Below are 19266 nucleotides of genomic sequence, written 5' to 3'. Positions count from 1 at the left end.
CATATTCGAAGCTGTTTTTGCAAAGGCATTTATTAAAACAAACGTGAGATTCATTTTGCGTGTCACACCAACGATGCGACGGGAGAGTGTTAAGAGTTCTTTGTTATTTTAGAAAAAATTGGCGACCCATCCGTGAATATAGGTTTATTATACATATAAATTTAACATTCTATACAATTCAGGTAAAATTTGTTATAAAATATATTATTAATTGTAATATAATGCGAACAACAACCGCAGAATTTCGTTCTTTAAACCGTTAACCGTGAAAACGCTTGTTGAAGTGAACATTGCTTTTATTCCGTAGAATTTTTTATACTTTATAGAATCCGGAAGAGAAAAAAATTTTTTTAAGATAATAGTATCTATTAGAAACATTGTGAATTTCGATGGGAAACTATGTACTTGTCTTAATGAATAAAAGAAACGCATATATATTTGAATCAAGAAAAAACGCACGCTTCATACTGAGACCTGTTCTTTGGTTATTTATCATTGATACATCAACCAGAAGGAAAAATTGAAAAAAGCAATTGACGAGTAGTAACGTAGCATCTTCTTTTCGTGGTGGTGGTGGTGAAAGTGTTAATCCAGCGGAACAAGTCTGAGAGAGCATCCGGAGGCGAGTGAAGGCAGCGGCGCGTCGTCGGCATAACGGAAGTCTCAGTCGTTCTTTTCACCCAACATCAATGAAGTTTGTATCTGGCGCACATGGCGCGTGTGTATCCAGGTTGAGTTAGTGACGGGCGGGCTGTCGCCATCGCCAGTATGTGCCAGCTGTTTCACTACTAGCCTCACGCCAGGTCCGGCTTTGCACAGCCAGCCTCCCGCAATCTCTCCTTCCGATCTCAGCTTTAACAATCTTGTATGACGCAGGACGTGGACCGTCGCTCGTGCGCCGCAGCTGTGACGTGGTTCGGCATATCATCGAAATATTATCTCGTCGGATTTTAACTCTGAACCCATCCCTTAGCCCCGACCTTGTCGCGGGCAGTTTGAAACCTTCTGTCTCGCGACGAACTTGACCGCTGAGATCATTCTCGAGCGATCCTCGATTCGTCGTGGCCACAATTATTTTTTTATTTCTTTCGACTTGGTGTAAAGAGCACTTGAATTTCGGGAAAAGGGCTGACTTTGTTTAAATATTGTACGGTATGGTTGTTGATATATTATTTGAAAGCTAAGGGGAAAAAATCAAGGATTGTCACAAATCTTGCGTCCAAGCAATTTTTAATTAGGATTTTATTTAAAGAACGACGCTTTGAATTTAATACCAAAATGAACGCGAAACTGATCGCAAAACTGATCGCCAAACTGATCGCAAAAAAGAAAGGACGTGCCTTATAGGTCTTGAAAATTTACGAAGTAAGTTGATTACGATCTACCGCCAGTAAGACAAAATTGGATTAAACGATCTTCACGAAATATTAATAACGACTATCACTGATTGCAATCGAATTATGTCTCGCGATAAAAAGCAAAATGTGTCTAACCGTGTTTCAGTTTATGCTTGAAATTTATTCGAAAGTATATCACAGAAATTGAATAAATTCATGCTAAACAGTGTTTAAACAATGACTGACTTCGTGCAACATACTGTATTATCTCGATAAAGAATGAAAGAATCGAATAAAAAAGTCATTGCTTCGTTTATTTCAATTACGCATATTGTAATTATATGCATGCTTTTTCTCGTAATAAGTACGTGAACGGAGAACGTCAATCATATTGATTCTCGAAACATTTCTGCCTTTGAAATATTCATTTGCAAGCTTACAGCTTTATTTAATATTTACCTTACTAAATATTGAACGGCACGAAATATTCACTTCGCAGGCTAATATTTCTCGCAAACTACGAAAAAGACTTGGTTATCGGGTACTGCGTTATTACAAAATTTATGCTCTTTGAAAACAGATATTTCATCATTTTTTCAAATTGAAGGATGAAACAAAAAAGAAAAATTAATCATCCGACTAGGAGGAAGATTCCATCTACGAGAGACGCGTTCGTCCTTCGTTTTCCTTCTTATTAACTGCCAGCTTTATAAAACAGAAAAGAAAGAAAGAAGAACAAACATAGTTAATATTTGCATAATACAATATTTGTATTATGTTGGTAGGATACATATTTAAAAGAGGAAATATTTTGACGTTGAATAACGATTGCTCGACTCGTGTGCTAACAATTCGTAACACTGGAAAAAGAGAAGGAGATGGTGGTAGTACATAGTTAAAAGTCACACGATCGCGATACGTAAGCAGCTATTGTTGCCGGGAGAAACGCATAATTATGATTTCTCACATTACATAGCCGGTGCAATATAAAACTTCTCTTTCACGGAGAGTCTTTTCTTTGAAAATTCGCTCCTGTTACACAATGTGCGCGGCAGAACGAGAGACAAAGTTCCCCTTTCTACGTTTCCTATAAACTAGAAGAGGAAATTACACAGCACGCGTGGGTGAACACAGTCACCGCGCCGCGCCGGTGAAAAAACATACACTTTATTGTTCCTTCTAAGGAAGATAGTCAAATAAATTAATTTACTTGAGTAAACATTAATTGCAGTTTCGTCCAGCAAACCCAACATAAATGTGCTGGACGTTTAAAGGGCACAGATCGTTTCCAGGATTATTTAGGGGTGTGTTTTTATTGAAATTTACAAAAGGACGTTGTGTAGTAACGATTCTCGGCTCATTTGACCTTTTACTTTTCAACTGACTTCCGATTTCAAGTTTTCAGCGAAATTTCTGTCGTATGCGTTTCAACGATTCTTTGTAAATATGTTATTGTATGATAAATGTTTTGTATGTTATATAAATATATATATGTTATATAATATATAACATATATATAATATATATATATGTATGTTATATTATATAAATATTGTATGTTATATGTTATTGTAAAATAAATATGTTATTAAAGCTTAAAGGTGATAATATTTGAAATAACGTACAGAAAAGAATCTTTACCTACAATGTTGTATCGTAGCAAGGATCGTTTAAGCAATTTTATGTTTTTTTTCTTGTCTGTTTTCTGGTTATTAATCATGACCTCATGGGAAAAAGAATTCTTTTTATTTGCAATAAACTTACTATTTCCAATTTTTAATTTTCCGCAAAATTACCAGCCGCGTATGTATTGAAAATATTGTCTTTGAAATTTCCTTATTTCCCTATATCATTTCTTTACTGCAGATCCCGTTTTATTATAGACTTATTATAGACTTTATTATAGATACATAGCTGTCTAACGTCTAAAATAAATTAGTCAAGCGTTAATTGGATTAAATATTTCTCTAAAGTTTCCTATTTCAGTTCTTTCAAATATTGAAACATATAGGGTGCTCTGTCTACGCACAATTTTTTAATAATATTATGTATATGACTGTATTATTCATTGTAATATCATTTATTATAATATTTTTATTATGTCTTTATATTTTAAAAGTCATCGACGGATGACAGAAACGGAGATATTTTCGTCATAAGCTTGTTACAAATCGATATAAATTTGAAAATAATAAATGCGATGTTTCTAAGATTCGTCTCTTTGGATTTTATTTCACTGCTTGATACCTCAAGGCGTATAAATCATCAGTATCAAGAATAATAATTTATCATTGGATTTCATCGGTCTAGTACAAGGTACGTGTCAAATCGATGACTTCCGACTCACGGTTTTACCGTTCTGCAAGACAGGTTGAAGCGAAAGAAGAAAAAGTAAAATGGGAGTGAAATTAATAACTTCATGGTCGATTGACTTCTCACGCGCGGGATAGATCAATTCAACGCTTTGTGACACGTGAACGGAAGGTGACGCGAACCTCATTTCGATCCCCGCAATCGCTTTTCCCACGATTGTTCACTTTCCAAATCGAGAAAAATATTGACGCAGATGTTCCTTTATTTACTTCCAATTCTTTTTTCTAAGAGCATGATTTTCCATTTTGCTGGAACGACATTTATTAAGTTGTTTCAGCTCGTTTCATTGTTCTTAAATCAAAACTTTGTTGATTTAAAATTTGCGCGTAACGTTCTTTCCGCAACCGTGAAAATCATTTTTGACATATCTATATACGTGAAGTTTACCGATAAAATGAGAATTTCAAATTTAATTTAAATAACTTTTACCAGGACTTCTGGTAAGAACTTCGTTGTTCATCTTGAAATTTGTGCTTCTTAAAGATTAAATAGCAAGCAAAGTAACGATTAGTGTGTTGGATAGTGTAGGTAAACGACTCACTTAAAATCTGGAAAGAGAACAACCGCCGAAGACCTGGCGAGTCTGGCGGTAACTCGTATATATAATTTTAAAGATTCGTTTTACTAGGAATTCGATGGTACATTGTACGACGGGATAGTTGGCTTGTCATTGCCGAGTACCAAACCGTCGTTTCAGGGTTGACAATTTTCAGTATGCTCACTTAAATGGGAAGGCAAATGACCATAATAAGCTTCTTCCGACTCGGAGCAGCTCGGACTCTGCGGTTTGCATAAGAGCTTTCTGTCTGTGTCGCGGTGAGTTAAAGGACACCCATGAACTCTGAGGGTTTCAGGTAACGCGTAAGAAGGACTGTCCTGTTTAATTAACAAGCCCATTGTCGTCTGATCAACCCTGAGAGAACGGCCGGTAAACTACGAACGAACAATAGAGAGCCGATCGAATCAATACCAATATCTACGTCATCCTGCTCTTTTCTTTTTTCTTTTCCTCTTCGTTTCTCTGCGATCGAATTCTCTCGGATTTTCTGTCGCGGAATGTTTTATTCTTTAGACTCCTTTTTAATTCGACGACTCAAACCGCTACCAGACTACTTTTGTTGAGGAACTTGGATTCGCTTAATTGAGTTCCTTTATCATCGTTTCTGGAAATGTTCCGTAATTTCTCGTGAAAAACGTTGTTCAAGCGTTTCGATTCTCTTGGAACGTTAAAGACTAACGTCTTTGAGAAAAAATTAAAGACAAACTATATTCAAAATTATTGTCATTACTTTCATGTTTTTTAATACAATACGAATGAATAAGTTATTTCACGTAAACGCTAAATCGTGGATATAGGTACTTGTGGTTTATAGTATTTTGTTTTATATCTGGAATTACGATCGAGGATCATAGAGGAAAAATATGAAAAATACAATAACTTTAAAACTCGAAATGTTTAAAAAATATTGAAGACAAGTTAACTTTTGGATATGATAATTTCTGTATTAACGAATTTTCCATTTTTTATTGCACTTTCGCAATTATAGAAAATTCTTGGTTAGTGCATTCGAAATCTAACGACTTTATTATTATAACGGATTCCGTGACTAATAGATTGATTTTACTGGATGCAATAAATAAATTGATTAAAATGAAAGTAACAACGCGATGTCTAGAAATTGTCGGATAAATTTTAATGTGGCAAAATATATCGACGGTATTTATGTTTATACAGAAACATTGCGAACGTGATACCGATCTGAGGTCATGTGCATCGCATCAGTTCGGTAGAACCGTCAGCTATCTTACGATCTCAATCTCGGTGAGATCCTGACGTTTTATGGGAAGGTTGCGTCTGTATTCCTGGGGATGGATATTGAACCTAGCTGCATATACGAAAGAGCAAGAAGACAGAGGTGCAATTACACTATTTATCGGTCCTACTATGGCTGTCGTTGAACGACTCATTCGGGATTTACTCGCTTCTCGGGGACTTCGATAATCGAGCCCGAGTAAGTTTTACTTCCTGTTGTCCGTTCTGTTCTTAGGGACTTTTATGAAATGATTCTTACCCGTGTATATTGTGTGTCTTCTATGAAAAAGGGGAGAAGTGGGAACGAAGGAAGGTGATGTTGAAGTTTTGAAATCCAAAATTGAAACGAATACAACTGCAAAATGATAAAAGTGTATGCATATATACAAAACGATAAAAGATAAAGCACTGACTTCAAAGTATAAGAACTTATTATATATTTTACTTTACTATATACATTATTATATATACTATGTTATATAATATTTATATAATAAAATACTTATATGGAAGTATAAACTGGAAGATTAAAGGTGCTTATGATACCGATCGCCGTTTAACACGAATGCAAAATAATCGATCAACATAGGTTACCGTTAATGAATAAACGTCATCCGGCAGTTTCACGTATTTCTAATAATTCAACTTTGGATGCTTACTCAATTTCATATTTCAGGTTTTCATAAGCACAATGGTAACTTTTACACCGAAAAGATTGCTTTCAAAGTTTACATCGTCGATTAAGCAATTTTTACTTTTCTCGGTGAAAACTATAAGCCGCCAGAACATTGGATGCTTCTCTTCTTATCATGTGGTATAATACAAAGAATAAGGAAAACGGGATGTCGAAGATATTAAAGCAATTCTATCACAAATCCAACGAAGTGAATAATGTTTGAGGGGAGTTGTGGCGAATTCGTTGAAAGGACAACCGCGTCTTAGTTTCAAAAAATTCATACTTATTCGCTCGTAAAACATAGAAAAGAAAGAAACAGGGATTATTGTTCACTGTTTTCTTACGCCAAGCAACGGCACAAGGCAGAGGTAGAGAAGCTAAGAATGCTTTCCTTCGTGCATTCAAACCACGTCAAGCATCTCCCCATATTGAGATCGCCTCGATTCTCGCGCAAAAATCTAAACAATAGGTCGACATTTCGGGAGAAGAGGGTGGAAACAATGGTTGCAGGTAACTGCTATTGCACCCCCGAGCGATAAGTCACCATAATCAAAGAGTCTTTACACTTGTGCGACAGATATATCACAGGTACTAAAGTGTCGATTAACATCCAAGCTATTTGAATCGATGATAGTCATTCTAAATTCTAACACGATGTTATTTAAACATGAAATTGAGTAGTTATTAGACTGCATATGTTTATGTATTTATATACATATGTATATGGAAAGTATATAAAAAATGTAGATCATTTACGTAGTTTATCTTAATTTACGATGGAAGGATCGAGAACCAGCTAATAGTTTTTAAGACGAGGAAAGAGGTTTCATTCTACGCTTTATATAAGATAAGTGTGGATAATTCTAAAGAAAAGAAAGATATTCATCCAACGGGATACAGTTCTTAACAACTCATGGAAACTTGATCGTACCGCAACATATGTAATTGTATTAATAAAACTTAAAATAAGAGCGACGCGATTAACGTAAAAACGAAGGTAATAAAGAGATAAAGAGTATGCGCAGATAATTGTCTCTGCGCTCGTGAACTCGTTGGGAACGTGCATCGTACGTGTCGCAATCGCTAACCTTCCGCAACACGCGATTCCCTGGAAAATCGATTTCTCTGGAGTCTGACGGCAGCTTGGAAGCGAAACAGTCAACGGCGACGTAATAATCACAGAGTCCTTCGAGATCGAGCTGTCTATCGACGCCCACGTACTATCCGCTACTCCACCCCTTACGTTTAACCATAGATTACAGCAGACAATTACCACGCGACTATCAGTGAGTAATTATCCCGACGTTAGCAGAAATTTTCGCATGCGTTCGACTCAGGTCGCGTGCACGTGCTCCCCACTCTCTGCAACACGCACTCACAGACGGACACGCGCACGATCTCTGTAAAGAGCACTGTGTGCTACAGAGGAAGAAACGGTTAGCGTACGAAACAAAGGGTGGAGAGAGAGATAGATACATTAGATAATAGATAGATAGATAGATAGAGAGAGAGGGAGAGAGACAGACAGACAGACAGATGGAGAGATTGTGGAAAGGGAACCACGTACAGATGGAACGAGAATTTTTGTAGAACGGATACTAGGTTCCATTAGAGCGGATACTTTTAATACTACCATTGAGATTTGTTTGCCAATGACAATGCGGACTGTGCAGCTGTAGAGAGCAAGTAGGTATAGGCTGTAGATCGCAGCGGCAGCGGGAAGAGTCGAGAGGATGTGTCGGTGAGGGTTGGTCCGCGGTTGAAAACGCTTGCTACCATGTAGCTGCGCGGAGAATGAAGAGAGAGGGATTCTAGGTGGAAAGAGCGATCAAGAAAGGGAGAGATATAGAGCAAGGAGAGCGGTGGGTGGACAGGTTGGCGGTGGCGAGAGACGCGCCACGACACAATGGGGCAAAATTAATCGCTGAAATCTGGGTACAATGTAAAAGAGACGCGAGGTTGGGGGTTGACTGGGGGTTTATGAAAAAAGCTACGACTTCAAGCCATAAGTCAGCGATTTCCTCTGGTACATTGAGTCGGCGGCCGCGCGGACGAACGCCACCCGTCAACCTCCAACTATCGCAGCGAGTTCTTACGTGGGACGATGGTGACCCGTAAGACGTACGCGTCGCGTATGTCATTTCGAACGTCCCGTTATCTTTACACCTTTCACGAGCTACGGGACCGGACCGGACCTCCAAAAAATTGTCGGCCAACCTTCGCCAACTGGTTTTCAGCGTTATCTGCCTGTTCAAGAGGAACGGCCGATTCTACTTCTCCGGTCGTTGAAACAGAAACTGTTTAATCGGAAGAAGGAGCACCTTGTTCAAGTATTTCGATACTTGGATACCATTCCATCGAATTGGTTCTATCGTTAAATTGTGTAGGGTGTAATTTTACGAAAAAACCAAAGGTAATAAAATATTTTTTTTATCATTTGTAAGAAGATTAGGATTATTCAATAACATATCCAACAAATCGATATAAAGTCAATCGCGATTTAAAATCAATTTTAATCGTGTTGATGTCTTCTGACCTACTTTCATAAATCTTTTGAAAAAGTAGAAAATGTTTTCTGGAAAGCAACGTTGTCTCTTACGTGTCATTTCTATTAGTTCTTTGTTCATCTCAGAATGAACAATCAACCAGTTACTCAACAAGTTCAACTTATTTTGACTCTCAACGCACGGAGTGCTTTGCCGGAATAGTCAACCTCCTAACACATTTTATTACATTACGTTGTTATAAGCAGTTACTATGTATATATTGCGACTTGACCTTATGGCTTTTACTCGATTTCACGTGATCAGTTTTAATTTTTCTTATCTTATTTTTGAAAATCTTGTCTCTATCCCAAAGTATGTACTTCTTTCAGAAGAACGAAATGAAACGAAAAGATTCTCTTCAAAATTCTTTCGAGAAGATTTATTTAAAAAATAAAATAACGAATAATTTATATCATACAATTATACTACGTACGAAGTCATGCCATTTTTTCCAGTCATTTAAAAATTAGTTTAGTCATATAGTATAATGTTATAAATCAGCAGATTCATGACCCATGCTCGGTGTGTACCCACAGGTTAAAAGCTTACTTGTAGTATTGTTAAATATTTACTTGACTATGATAAACATTCATAGCTTAAGAAGCCCTCTTGGATTCATTATTTCTACTTTGCCACGTTTCACAAGAACGGAAGTTCGTTGATATTAGGACCGTGTGAAGTACCTGGGGAGTTTGTAAGTTTGCCATGTTAAGTAAATGCATTGAAAAATAAAAGTTTTCTGTTCCTTTTTTTTTTACTATTTTGTTCATCGTTTACTATCTATAATGCATTTTTTGTTCGAAACTATTGAAATGCTTTGTTGATATTAACGACAAACATGTTCGAAATCTTTCGTATTTGTAACATTATTTGTTTTTTCAAATAAATGTTTCGTTCGGCAAAGATACTGTAAAATAGGTTAAAATCTCATCTACTTCGAAACAAGCAAAATGAAACGAAGGATTCAGTTTGTTTGTTAAGTAATTGATATCAAGTACATTTATGTCGTGACAATTGTATTTCATGTTGCAAGTGACTGAATAGTAATTGTATCGCAAACGTAGAAAATTACACATAAATGTATCATCAACTCGAATTGCATTGTATTATAGAAATTGTAAATTGCCCGTTAAAATAATTAAACGTTAATTCGATATCCCTGTAACTTTGGAAAATATTTCGCTCGGTTTGATTAAATGAATGTTAAAAAAGTTTTTTAATCCAATAGAGGCAAAGAGAAAAGAGAAAAGAGAGAAAAAGTTTATTTAAAACGCATGGGAAATGGAAGACGAATTTTGCCCTGATACAATATTCACGGTACAATAATTTCCCATTCAAACTTTTAAATTCAAGCATTTTAAAGACAGTACGTAATATGCAACAAACTCTGTTGTTCGCTTTCACCGTGCATTTTTCGTTTTTATTCCTGTTCCATTTGCATGGTGCATTATTAACTTTTTTACCGTAACGTTGCGTAGTTGGCAAATGTAGGTATTTAACTATGTAGCTATTTAATGCGTCACACATATGTGACGCATTAGTTGCTCTCCACAATCCCTGCATCACACATGTATATGTGACGCATTCCAAAATCCGCTTGGATTATCTACTTATCATCTTTTATTGTTATATATGTAAAATATATATATATATATATATATATTACAACATGTGAAGCAAAACTTGGAACTTGAACTGTGAACAGAAACATTATCTTTAAACTTCAATGTACTATCGTTCTAAGAAAAAACAAAAAGTGCTTTTCGTTACCACAATGGATATACAGTAAACAGTATAACTGAACCAATAATCGCAGTTTCTGTATACATCATTTTTTTATTGTTATAAGTAAGAACAAAAATAAAAGAAAAGATATTATGTATAATATCATGTTTACAGTAAATGTAAACGTTTTTTTGACATAATAAACCGCTTTTTCTAATTTGTAAAAAAATTAATGGTTAAATTTTACACCATCTTTTTAATGATGCAACATTTCAGAATAAATATATTCTCGATATCCTGTCCATAACTCTTTCGCTTTTAGAACAGCATCAATGTATTAATTAATTCGTCTTGGAATGCTCTATTGTTTCATGATATTCTGAAGATATCTTTCCAGTGTTTCTGAATTCTGTTTTGCAATTTTGTAATTGACGTCGACGATGCATCGTATTCACAGACGCCTCTTCATTAATCACCATAGATTCTCAAATGGGTTGAGATTGAGGCTTGGAGCGGGCTATTTCGAAGCCAAAAATTTTTGAGTCTAAATCATTCCCGTACGCTTTTGGTTGTATATTTCGAATTTCGATCATGTTCATTGTTCAGCAATTGGCATATTCTCAACAGCATGTAAACGGTATTGTTGCAAAATATCTTTTTATGTGTATTGGTTCATAATACCACTAATTCGATGTAATGTGAATCAACGCCAAAAGCTATGAAGCGCTCTCAGAACATAATGGAGCCACCTTCATATTTTGCCGTTTGCTTCACAAGTCGCGGTTTGAGAGATTCGCCTCTGCGAATTCAGTACCACGAGATTCTGTCGGAGAAAATTCTGTTAACTTTTGTTTCGTGCGATCAAATTACACGTTCCCAATCAGCAATTGTCCAATTTTGATATTTTTTGGCAAATGACAAATGAAGTTTGATATTTTTCTTCAACAACACTGACTTCTCCTTTTTTTCAATAGTTTTAAAATCAGTTTTTTTAAGAGTTCTTCGAACTGTCCATTTGCTTATCTGTATTCCTGTTGTTTCAATAATTTTGCAGCCATACTGATAGATGAAACATTATCAGATGCGATAAGACACACAATTCTTCGTTCGTCTTGCGGTGATAATATTATCGGTTGTCCTCTTTAATAATATATTTAATATTTTAGGGAAGAAATCAATTACCCTTTTATCCAAGTTGGACAGTTCTATGTAAGTGTTTGTAAAAAGTAAACGATAAATAACGATTCACATACAATTTCTTAACGATGGTTCAGTTCTGCTCTTTACTGCGCATACACGTATACACATATATGTTCATTGTTCTTGAAAATTGAAAAAGATGAAAAAATCTAAAAGCGCAAAAATTCTGCTTTTTCTCTTTATCATAACTAATGAAATCACGGATATTTACTTTGTACAATCTGCGCACACGTGTAAAATCAGGAATAATCTGTTATACGATATTGTTTGTTCGTTTTGATAATTTACGACTCGTTTTTAATCACATTAAATATGCAAACCATTAATTCTTTCAATAATCACGTTAAACATCGCTTAAAACGAATGGAATGGTTGGAAAAATGATTCGTTATTAATTTTCTTGTTACAGCAGACTAGGGAATATATCTGAATTTCTAGCCTGAAAGTTTCGAGTAATTTTAACCGGAGAAAATTAATGTACATATTAGACATTAAGTCCTTACGTGAGTCTTACGAATGATACGATTATATAATACATATAGAGTAATATATATTTTAATCATTTCCTTAATACTAAACAATGCACGTAAACGATATTTTAATAGAGACTCCCGAAATTCAAAGCTTTTCAGCTAAATCGTAAAGGAAAATAGATTTTTTATGTTAGATGGTTGATTAATTTAATTGATACATTTTCTACTTGAGACCGATTTCTTGAAAAATTGACTTTTCTTTCGGTCGTGTTACTTTTCTAGCAAACCGACGATATCTGCTATACATATACGTATACATAGTAAGTACATATAATCGTTTCCGTATCTGGGTGGCTGAACAGTAATTTGAAACTTTATTGAAATTCTAATCCAGGGCCATGTAATTTTTAATTGAATCCCAGTTCCATCAGACTCAACTAGCATATATACATACATACTCATATACCTCCAAATCCGATAATTAAGAATCTACCATCCTCAAACCGAAAGCGTAATCCGGATTATGTCTTTCTTTCGTCGCGCGTTGCCTCGTCTCAAGTCGTCCTTGTTATCTATAACCATCTTCCTTCATATTACCTTCCCATTCTATTACCCAGCATTCGTTATGTTTGATTAAATAATTCGTCATGACTTTAGTTAAATCAAATTGCTCACTAGTGATAGTAACAAGAAGGATAAATAATAGCGCAGAAAAATATAACACAGACTTGTGCATACTGACCGTAAACAGAGTTTCATAGATTTTAATGGAATAATACTTTATTCCATTAAATAATAATATTAACTAAATAGTAATACTCTCTTTTTTCCGCAAGTTCTGTGCATTCGGTTAATATACCGAATAATATATAATTCCATAGTAATATTCGGTTTGTGAATTTAAAATACTAGTGATTAGTGATCAGTGAGTGGCTGAAAGTAATACATTCACTAGATAAATTGCACCTCGGTACAGGAAAATTGTGAAATGGCCTTTGATTACGGAAATCATTTAGCTATAGGCACCGTTTCCATTCAATCTCCTACAGTCAATCGTTGGTTACAAGAACGTCGTTCAAGGTAGCTGCTTAGTAAAAAAAGATAAAGCTATAGCTATCGAAGCCAAAGACAGAATTCAAATAAAAAACTATGCATTTGCAATCAGGAAAATTACAAATCCAAGAAATGTACGTTTTATTTCAAGAATCTCCAATAAAAAAATTTGCGTTTTTCTTGCTGTTAAAGAAATAGCCATAGAAATTATCAACAATTACGCTATCATCGAAATAAATGGATCGAGTCTCCAAGTTCGACAGTTATTAAACAAATACAAGATAATCATACTGTCCAACGTTTATCCAACGATATCCACATATACTACTAGAAAACATTATTGCAATTTGAATATGCACAAAAGCTCCTTTATAATATTCCTAAGAGCAAACATGACTGAGAAAAGTTCTTCACACATTCTCAGTTTTCATAGACATATTTACATTTACCCGGAGCACGTTCACAAACTACCTGAGATAATCAAAATGGAGCACGAAAATGCCGTTCATTGGATTTACTGATCCTTCAAAGCACTCAAATGTTTTTTATGCAAATAAAAGGGACATTTAGCAAGAAACTGTACGAATATGGAGAGCGATACAGCTTCTTTTGATGCAATACCTAATAAGTTAATGTTAAGTACATACAACTTTAATCTACTTTAAATCTACAAAATTAATAACATATAGGCTGCAATATTCGATCAAATCAAGCTACAGAAAATATAGATACACTCCTCGAAACTGATACTACTAGAAATAAACCGAAGTCCATTAAACGGACAAGATTTGACAGTATTGAAAACTCCAATAACCTCTCTAGCATCGATAAAATCAACGATACAATCGCAAATCAAGATATGCTTATTATGTAAAACCGACACAATCAAACAACTTAAGAAGAAAAGAATTTTAAAAAATTGAGAAAAAAATATTGAAAATATGCTCCAACGGATTAAAAAATACACTGACCCGCTTTTAAATTATGATCAATTTAAAATCATTCTCAACATTCCTATAATAATTTCGATAATAAATTACATATTGATATTATGTATATATGATTATATACAGATCAATATCCTTAACTTGTTGTCTATGTAAATTTTTCTTGCGGAAAAAATTTTAAATGGAAGACTACAATGTTTTTTAGAAATAGACAATATACTATCTCCATAACAAAATCCATCTAATGTACATAATGGTTTCTCGAGAAAATAAAGACGATCATGTTGTGTGTTTACATATCTCGAAAAAGCATACAATATGGAAAGATATGATTATCAGACATTTTTTTAACTAAAAAATTACAGGTAATATATTCAACTGTATTAACAACGTTTTACATCAAAGATTTATTAGAGCCCGTCTTAAATAATATAATATCTTTAAATAATATACTATGAGGGTGGGTTTTGAGCACAATATTATTTCTGACCGTTATTAATGAAGTAACAACTACAATACCAAAACCGCTAAAAATGACAATGTTTACTGACGATATTACGTTATTATTAATTGGAAGACCCATCAGAAACGTCTCAATCATCGATGCAGAAAGCTCTTGATAATCTCCACAAATTTTTTGAAACATTAGATTATTTTTTTCCAAGACAAAATCTACCTTTCTAATTTTTAGCCACTTGCGAACTGTCCATAATCAAGGCAAAATTAAGCTCTTTTTAGACAATGAAGAACTAAAGCAAAGCCAAGAATTTAGAATCCCAGATTTGATCTTTGAGTCAGAAGTAACTTGTTTCTTTCATATTAAAAAGTTAAAATCAGCTGTACTAGCTAAAAGATTAGCTATATTAATTAAAAATTGAAATTGAATTGAAGATTATACTGTCCCCTCCATTGCTTTGAAAGCTCTAATACGCTCGAAATTGTACTATGATTCACTGATTTACGATTATATAAAGAAATGGATATTAAGTATACTATAGCCTATAAATAATGTTGGAGTACGGATAATCACTGGTGCTTTTTGCATTAATCGCTAATCTGTAATCTTTTAAGCAAAGAAAATTTGCACTCTCGAGTTCCGTAAAATGACACTAGCTCACAATTTTGTAACAATAACTACAAAACAACACGATAGTACATACCGAATCATCTTTTCTAGTAAAACAAAACCGCTCTTCTTGCGAAAAACGCTTTTATCCGCAACCTTCAAGAATTAGAGCCCAACAAGTACTAAATGATCTCAAAATCAAAATGCCTCCACTTCTTGAAAAACGACATTATAAAACATGTCCACGAATCCTTCACGTTCCGAGTATTTTAATTTCTATCGATCCTAATACTGAAAATAAATCAATTCTCATAACTCAACCAAGCACCTCGACCATTAAACTAATTAAGTTTGATGCTATACTAAATTATATGAGCCAGATTCGAGAATTCAATAGGTTGCAAGTTAATTACATCTATTCGATACAGTCAGTTCAATCTATCAAAACAATATTCAAAACGGTCTTGTATATTTTATGTTATTAAAGAAGTAACAAACTATGATATTCAAATCAAATATGATATTCAAAAAAGATTTTTAATTGTAATTTATACTAACTCGGAGCTCATTAATAACAATATAAATGATCCACTAGTACAAGATATTATACAAGAAACTTATGACCTGCAGTTAGAATCTAAAGATGTTATAATTGCAACTTCGTCAACTTATTTAAATACTTCCAACAGTCGCTGTCCTAATGTTTCAATAATAAAAGTTCAGGAAAATATACAACAGCCATCACCCTTCCAGAGATTTCTAAACTTTCTTTAAATCTAGGATAAAAAACATTAAAAACGATTATAGGAAGAATGCACTTCCATCCAATATACATAGAATACGTAAAGAAATACCTGATAAAAGTCCAGCACTTCTTTGTAATAGGAAAGAACAAGTTATTCTCAACAGACTTAAGATTGGACACACTAAACTGATACACTCTTATCTTATAACTAAAAATGAGCCAAATAAGTGCAGTGACTTAACTGTATTCTGCCTGTAGATCATCCTTTTAATTGTAGTAACGTTTTCCAATACAAAATTAAATTTGGTCTTCCAACCGACCTTAAATAAAATAAACAAACAATAAAACGATCGGTAATCAGTACTTACCGATAGTTGAAAGTTACATCGACTTGACGTCCCTATCCTTACTATTTTAATTTTACGACATTCGAATCTAAAAACAAAATACATATAAATTTATATATAGTATTGTACATGTTCTTTTTGTTACAACCCCATTCTTCGTATCGACTCCAATAAAAACGGAAATTCGTCGTTAAAAGAAAAAATTCCCGTCCATTTTTGATAAATACTTTTATTTGGTTATTAAGCACTACTAACGGAGATCATTACTGAATAGTCGCGCCAATACGACATGTATGCGATAGTTTTTTACGCACTATGCCACCGGTTAGCTTTGAATGGATTAACAGCGCAGTCAAGAGTAATTAACATTGTCATTCTTTATGGAACATAATAACGCAGAATAAATAGTTGTTATCGTAATTAATAAGAAAGTATTGTTACAGGATCTGTGTGATTCCTGGCGTGCGGTTTATATTACGCCAGCGAAAACCGTGTAATTCGAGGGTGAACAATACAAAAGCTTGCCAGGAAAAGATACGAGCGTTTTTCTGTGCGGAGGTGCGCGTAGAATGTCGTGTACAATCTAACGCGCAAAATAATTGCGCGGAACGAAAACAGTTTTAATTTTAATTCCTTTAGATTTATGTAGCGAAAAGTTGTCCAGAATTCGCAATGTGCACACGATCCTTCTTTAACGGTGAAACCGTTATTGTGATATATCGCGGAAATCAACATCTTGAACAACTTTTTTCAGTATATATAGTTATCGGTTTGAATTCTACCTGTAATTGTCAAGATCTATCACAGTTTTATGATACGTACGACACGAAGTCTGTGTTAGTGGGCCCACTGAAAATTGTTTTTTGCAACGTGGCAATAAATAAAATGAGATTTTTTCCAGGTTTGGGTCAAATTTTCTTAAAATTGGTTGTTGGCCAATCTTTCGTTTCATATAAATAAATATAAAGAATTTATATAAATATATGCTTTGTCTTCGTTTATGAGATATGACGAATCTATTGTGTACGAAACACCTATTGAAAATGTTGAAATACCAAGGTTCAGAATAGAACAAGCTTTTCAACGAATTCAGTAAATACCAGGAATCATCCAGAGTGTAGATAAAGGCTTACCTCGAAATGTAAGTTGGTCATTTTGAGCATCTTCTGTAAATGTGATCAGATAACACGAAATCACAATAGAAAATTCCTTATATTTATATGAACTGTTTTCATTGTTTTTAGGTATACAATCAGTTCCCGAAATGGGTTCCACATGTCTTGTGTCACCATATATAAACAGAATTCACTGTAATGTTATCGATAGTTCTTTGCGATTATTTCGGGAACTATGGCCAATCAATAGTGACATGTGATGGAAAAAGGTTGTTCAAAATGTTGAGCTTTATGACATATTACAAAATTATCGAAATCGGCGGGGAAGTAGCTTTTCTACCTTTTCGTTTCACTGCGTTTTACCTTTTCAGCAAACAGATTACATTTTTGTATTTTTAATTGATCGAATACCATATAAAAGTAACATGGAACATATGGCCTCGAAGTAAGTAACAAAACCTCGAAAAAAACTGCGATGCAAACAATTAGTTGTCAAAATTTGCTTTCGCATTATAACTCTTTGTACGGTTTGCGGTCGCTGTCAACATCTGCGAACGAACGGAGCTCGGTCTTCTATTAAGTGATTTGTGCGTGAATGGTGATTGGCATTCGAACACCGATGAATTATAGACGGAGTATCAGCGGCCCCATAACGTACAGTACAGTACTAGTCATCCCCGTCACTGGCATACAGATACGCGGCGCCGCGCCTCTCTGAAGCGGACCAAAATGGTACTTATGTGTTTTTGTCGCGTTATTATACCGACTTGACGCGTATCGCGTGCTTCGTTCTTGGTTCATATTTACACGTCGAACTTGAATCAAATATCATTTGACCGTAGTATTCACGTTTAAAATTTTTAATTTTGACAACAGTGTGCATTTTCAAACCGTACAAGCCTCGAATTTTTCGAATAACGTAAGATTTTGTAAGTAAATTGCGTATACTTTGTTGCTTTGGCGGTCGACGTCGCGCGTTGGTTCGACAAAAATGTTTGTAGATTGATACCACACTGCGATGTAGATTTTGATCGAAGCGCGTGTATGTATGCTTACGGTTTGCGCCATGCGACGGGAAGGAGAAACGATCGTGATAACTTAATCACTAATCAGTTTGTTCACTTCGCACGTTCACGTTCACGTTCGTCGTAAAAAGACGTTTCGTTAAAGAGTTTGATTCTTCATTATACTCTACCTTTCCCTGAAGTTTAAGAGATATATATGTAGATATATGGAAGTGTAGCTACTAAATTACAGGGGATTACAGAAAGGTTATAAGTATCCAGTTACAGTATACATTCGCATAATGAAAACATCGTTCTAGTTGGTATATTACGAAATATAATGGTTGATACGAACTTTCAGCCTGTCGCGAGAGAAATTTACCGATTATTATCGAATGTTCCGTAAAGTTGGTTAAACCGAGACACAACGTTTAATGCGTTAAGTCAGCTGTTTCAAGTTGAATGCACGGGAATCTATTAATACGATCAGGCAGCTTGAAATCCTTTTAAGTTGAACGTGACAGCGTTTAGCAAGTATTGCTAATGATAAATTTAATTGGCGATAGTCTGGCACAACTTTATGAAACGAAAAATCATATAAGCGTTAGAAGCAGAGATATAGGAATGTATTTTCGTTCGATCGTACCCATATTGCATTACAACATTACAAATCCTTGAACTTTTTATTATTTGTGTCAACAACCTACGATAAATAAACTTATGGAAGTAAGTAATCTGTTTTCTTTTTTCTTGTGCTTTTTCGAGAATTAAATATTAATTGCGTACAAGGTTAATGAAATTGAGAAGTTTACAAAAAGTAGAGTTAATCGATTAGAATCGTAACGT

At 34.5% G+C, this 19266-nt stretch overlaps 1 long non-coding RNA gene across 1 annotated transcript; it reads right to left on the bottom strand.

Annotated features, from left to right (window-relative positions):
* Positions 1-12432: 12432 nt before the first annotated feature.
* On the bottom strand, positions 12433-18484 carry LOC139992909 (uncharacterized). The gene is made up of 4 exons (XR_011801240.1): positions 17720-18484; positions 17435-17609; positions 16323-16389; positions 12433-13227 (listed from the first exon to the last, which is right to left on the bottom strand). It is a non-coding gene; the product is annotated as an uncharacterized lncRNA (long non-coding RNA).
* Positions 18485-19266: the final 782 nt, after the last annotated feature.

Source organism: Bombus fervidus, chromosome 12 (assembly GCF_041682495.2).
Source record: "Bombus fervidus isolate BK054 chromosome 12, iyBomFerv1, whole genome shotgun sequence".
Classification (NCBI taxonomy): Eukaryota; Metazoa; Arthropoda; class Insecta; order Hymenoptera; family Apidae; genus Bombus; species Bombus fervidus.
Note: the sequence above shows the minus strand (reverse complement) of the source record. Positions and strands in the feature narration are given on the sequence as shown.